This window comes from Austrofundulus limnaeus, unplaced genomic scaffold (assembly GCF_001266775.1).
Source record: "Austrofundulus limnaeus strain Quisiro unplaced genomic scaffold, Austrofundulus_limnaeus-1.0 Scaffold357, whole genome shotgun sequence".
NCBI classification, from domain to species: Eukaryota; Metazoa; Chordata; class Actinopteri; order Cyprinodontiformes; family Rivulidae; genus Austrofundulus; species Austrofundulus limnaeus.
The window spans coordinates 402985-408599 of record NW_013952759.1 but is presented as its reverse complement, the minus strand read 5'-3'; the positions used below and the strand labels follow the sequence as shown (position 1 = coordinate 408599).

At 38.6% G+C, this 5615-nt stretch overlaps 1 protein-coding gene across 1 annotated transcript in view; it reads left to right on the top strand.

Moving 5' to 3' along the window:
• Positions 1–5615, top strand: part of LOC106528047 (putative nuclease HARBI1) — a gene marked incomplete in the record, with an annotated part of 14394 nt that overhangs the window by 7340 nt on the left and 1439 nt on the right.

The following is a 5615-nucleotide window of genomic DNA, read 5'->3' as shown; positions in this document are numbered from 1 at the left end:
GTGTGTATGTGTCATCACTGAATATTCAGTTAAATGTTGTCACTTCTTTGCAGCTTTAGCTGTTGTGTTGCAATCATTTCCTTGTTTCTTTGGTAACAACTTATTACATCATCAACCAAGACAGCTGGTTGAGTTTTTCTTTTTTAAACAGATGCAGAGGAGCTCTCTCTCTCATTTTGTCTACATGGTTATCTTTCATTGAAGACTTTAAAACGGTACAAACGAAGCTGTAAAATGTAGTCAATAAAACATTAAGGTTACAGATAGATTGAGACAGACTCTTCAGAGGCAGGTCCATTAAATTAAAGACTAAAGTTGTTGCATTTCGCCCTCTAATCTATGTTTTTGCCACATTAAGCAGCTTCAATACACGTCCCAGTGCTGCCTCTCAGGTCACATTTAACCTCTGAAAGCAGAGCGCTACGAACTTTCCAACAGTCGGTGGAAAATATTTTGTATTTTGTTGCAATATGTCAACATTTTCAGTTGCTGCGAAAATGCACATCGATCAGCTTTACTAAAGAAAAAAAAAAGAAAACATCAACATTTTCCTGTYAGACTTCTGACTTTCAAAAGGTTGACATCTGTGGCGAACCATTAAAACAAAAACGGATTCCTGACTGAGGCTGACATGCAGATCATATTTAACGTCTTCAGTTTAGCTGAATCAGAAAAGAACGGAAACGAGCCAGGGTTGGATGTGAGATAAGCTTAACCAGCCAAGTTCAGTATTTACTYTGAGCTTAGACTTTCACACATGATGAATTTCTCACTGAGTATCTCTTACTCTCTGTAGCACTATTTGTCGCACTGATTGTCAGCAGCTATGATTTCTGCTGGTCCCTCCGGGACGTGGCGAGCCTCTCAGATGTCCACTTTGAGTTCATTCAGCCRTTTTCCTGCTGTCCTGAAGAGGACAGAGGGCTTCTCTTTCCMTCACTTCCGCTGACTTTGTGCTGATTTGGGAAAGAGCACTTTTCATAGCAGTCTGGATCCCCCCCCCCACCACCACCACCACCACCGCCACCACTAACCCACAGGGCATCCCACTTCTTCTTGTTTCGTTTCAATCTGCACCCAACCCACACCACATTTATCCCCAGCTGAAGCTGGTTGTGTAAAGCAGTGACCGTGTGATGCACATCTGCACTGGTGGAAGAGAAAAATTACATTTATTTATAGAAGATCTTTGGCTGTGAAAGCAGCCAGGTGTTAGTAGAAGCTTTCAMCAAACTTCAGTTCTGTGGACATCAAGTTCACCAGAGAGGATGCCACTGACAGCCAGCTGCCTTTTTTTCTGGACTGTTTGGTGAACATGGAAACCTCAGTTTACAGRTAAAACAACTCACTCAGACCATCTTCTGTTTGACTTTCACCACTCAGGAAACACAAATGCTGTGTCTCATGGGCTGCATCCTCATGAGCATGTAGCCCGCCTGGGCCATGTGGGCCACGTCCTCCCCAGTCCGGGTAGGACTGGGAAGGACTGGATGAAAATAGGCTGCATGAAACTGCTGCAGTCCACCCTTCACTTGACGCATGTTTGTGTGACCACGTGCTACCCCAATACCATCTGATCAGTTTCATATCAGACTTACAATGTGTTGGGACATGTATTCACATCTTTTCACTGGAAGAATAACTTAAAATAAATTTAAAAATACTTTGGGTTTAGCTCCAGTATCAGTACTTGTTGCATTTTATTTACCATCCTTTTGCAGCAAGAATTTAATCAGTTAAGTTGCTGAACTGAAACAAATTATTTGGTCCATGATGAATTTTCAAACTAAGCTTGTTTGTTTGTTTGTTTGTTTGTTTGTTTGTTTGTTTGTTTGTTTGTTTGTTTGTTTGTTTGTTTGTTTGTTTGTTTGTTTGTTTGTTTGTTTGTTNTTGTTTGTTTGTTTGTTTGTTTGTTTGTTTGTTTGTTTGTTTGTTTGTTTGTTTGTTTGTTTGTTTGTTTGTTTGTTTGTTTGTTTGTTTGTCTCTATTTAGCTGTAGGAACTAGACTTATGTTAAAATAAGCTTCCCTACATACTTCTCATAACTTAGTTATGAGAGAAGTTTTTGCCAAGGTATTTCTCATTACTTTAATATTTTGGAATGTGCAAAGTGAAAAGTGACACAATAAGGGAACGTCAGACGAGTTCAAGTTGATTCATAAAAGATTATGCAATCATTTATTTACACAAATTGAACAGATCATAAGTTGCACCTGATTGTGGATTTTCCTATAACAAGCCTCAGAGCTAAATGCGGTAAAACTCGCGTCCGAATTTTAATTCACATTAAACTCAGATTACTTATATAGAACAGTAAAACGTCAGTTCTGATGTTAACAACCAAACAATTTTACTGCCACTTTTAACTTAAGTTTGGCAAATAAAGACAAAGGAAAGGAGGAAAATAAGGTTAGTGTTTCTGCTCTTATTTTGTCAAGCGTATCAACCGGACCAGCACGTCCCCTCTGCGCTCAGATCTCCACATGGCACGTCACCCGGAACACGACAGCATTTACCTGTTTCTGGCTTCTTTACCACACTCCGGGCAAATACTGCCTCACCTCCGACCAGTCAGGGATTGTTTCGCTCGGCCCGCTCACTGTTCCTTGGCGAAAAAGCGTTATTTAGGCAACTTTCGTCTGCTTCGAACTTCGCTAGAAAGATTCAAGCTGATGCATCCGGTTCGTCCTTTCAAAATAAAATTCTCACTTCTGGAGTTGAAAAGCACTTAGAGACTTGTAGTCTCAGTGCAGGCAGGCAGCGGCGGCTTGCCCCTGCCTTGGCCGTATATTCCCTTATTTGGCTTATGGGCAAAATATTCGGGCCGAGCTGGTTTCTCCGAAGAGAACTCAGCCTTTCTTCCCGTTTTTTTTCCAGGAAGAAGTGTTCCCGTCTCTCAAAGTCGTCCGTGTTAGTAATAGAAGCGGACGAATTTGGTTCCGCCCTCAGGCATTAAGAATGTCAGAAAAAGAAGAAATGATAAGACTTGCCAGCGGCGCCAGTCAAGATTGAAATTCTGTGGTTGTTTTTTAACAGAATATGATAACCTCTTCTTTAGCTTTCTTTCTGATAGACTCCAAGAGAAATCACTGTAAAACATTTATGATGATTAATTAACATTTCTGTTTAAATAATCAGACTGAAACTTTTGTTGGTCCAGATAAATGAAAGATTTTCTCAAGAAAAACTCAAAATTATATTACTGATGTTTCCAGTAAAATAAAAACAGTGATTTATATAAAAACACAATGAAAACATGGTGATGATTTTCTCTGTGCTTTTTATATCATTAATTAATCTTTTAGGCACGATAAAAGAGTAGAAGTGATTCTACTTTCTTGTGACAGTCATTATCATGATTAACAAATGCATAAACATTCTTAGTTAAACAACAAATGAATCACGAACAGAAAAGATTGTTTCTGTTCATTATCTGATTAAGAGAACTGAGGAGTTCTCTTGGAATGACTGTCATGGCCCAAATAGAGTTCAGTGTTCCTGCCTTCTGCCAGGCCTTTCCGAGACCTGCTTTGAGGCAGTAAATCTTGTTTCTTCACTCGATGTGACCCCTACATAGCTACAGTATATTATATGTGAAATGTTTTTTTGTTTCTTTTTAATAAATATTTAATAATCAAAATAGATCAACATGCATTTAAAAAAGTACAATTTTAAAAATTATGAAATAGACAATTGGAATAAAAGTAAAAATTGTTGATTTTACTGTGATTTTTATGGCAGCTTTTGTACCTCTCTGACACGGTTGTGAAAACAGTCGTAAATTTAAGGGTTAAATTTCCAAAATTACAATAATGAAAGCTTTTTCTGCTTTATTTTTAACATTTTTCCTAACTTTCAAGACCAAATCAACAGGAGTCAAATAAAAATGATCATTCAGAGGTCAGATTAGCTCATGGGTGTTCACTCATACAGAATAATCACTCTTCCTGAATTTATCCAGTCCAGTATTTTCCCACAGTCTCTTTGGCTTCTGCTGAAGCATGTTTAGGTTTTTCTGCTCCTCAATTTTCTGCCAGATGAACGGCTCTCAAAACACTGGCCCCCTGGATTATTAATATTTATCATTCACACATCCTGCTCTGAATTATTCTCCAGAATAGGATGAGATTTTGTCAATAGCAGAAAAAAATAGATATTATTTATTTATAAAAACGGGAGGACGTTATTTGTCTTGTACACGCCCTCAGCATGACCTTAGCTTCAGACGATGATGATGATGATGATGATGACAGGAATCACATGTAGTAAGCAAACTTGAATTGTGTTGTTTGGTTGGGCTGTGAGCTGTGATAAAACGAGGCAATAACTGTGCTGACAGTGATGTAGAACAGACCGACTTTACAGCAGCTCATTACGTCCCGTTTTCACTATGAGTGGGATTTTAATGAGACGTTTGGCTGCTAATAAGACGAAGAACATATTTGCCACTCATGATAACCAAGATATATTCCCACAGGGAAGCTTCCAACCTGCACTGCAGCTTCTGATTCCCTTTTTAATTTCCTTACAACACAATTTATAGCAGCCAGCGGCTCCTCTGAGTTCATTTGATCATTAGTGCAGAGTTGGAGCGTGCATCCAAAGCATGGTCGGTTGTGTGCTTTCACAGCACCAGCTTTGCTGCATGACTCCCAAAATAATTTTACGCTTTATTCTTACTCCTGGCTTCACTTCTGCAGTGCAACAACAACAATTCAGTAAGCAGAACTGTTTTACAGAAACTGATGAGTTTTTTTTTTTAAACCCAGTGTTGTTAAAGATACGTGCTGGTCACCACTGTGGTGAAGACTTGAAGATTGCTCAACACTGGCAGGTGTGGTGTTTCAGGGGGAAAAAAGAACAATGAAAGTAGCATTATTACTTGCTTCTTTAWATGCTAAAATTTTAAATGTAGGTAGGTTTTGTGTAAAACTCTGAGAATGTGTTTAAAAATGACTCAGCATCTATGAACTCATCCATCGATCCGTCCATCCAATATCTTCACTTGCTTCTTCCTTTCAGGGTCACTGGTGCCCATGACCACCAGTCGGTGCGGGGGGAGGGAAACACTCTGGACAGGTCACAAGTCCATCACAGGGACACATAGAGACAAAAAAATAAAAAAACAATACTCTGTCCATCACAGCTAGGGACAGTTTAGATTTAGCAATTAGCTTAAAAGTCATGTTTTTGGTCTGAAGTAACATGCTAAATCTATCCAGAAGGGTCCCCAGCTGAGGTTCCATCCTGTGATCTTGTTGAGAGGCAACAGCTCTACATTTGTTTTTTTTATTCGTTTCTGCTATCTGTCTATGATGTGGATCAATGTGAGTTRTTGCAGAAACGTTCAGACAATTATGGTAACTTTTGAGATTCTRTCTCCTGCTAGATGCATTTATCTACTTAAACCTTAAACAGCTGGTTTATATTTGTACATTCCAAATAATTTGATTCACTTTTAACATATTACCATAACCAGGTTTAAAGTTTAAACTGTCCTTCTCTATCAGTTTCGATAAAGAAAAGAGAACACGATGACTGAGAGATGGAGATGCTTCTTAAGTAAGAATTTATTAAACACACATATGTGTTTAATAAATTGTGTGTGTGTATATA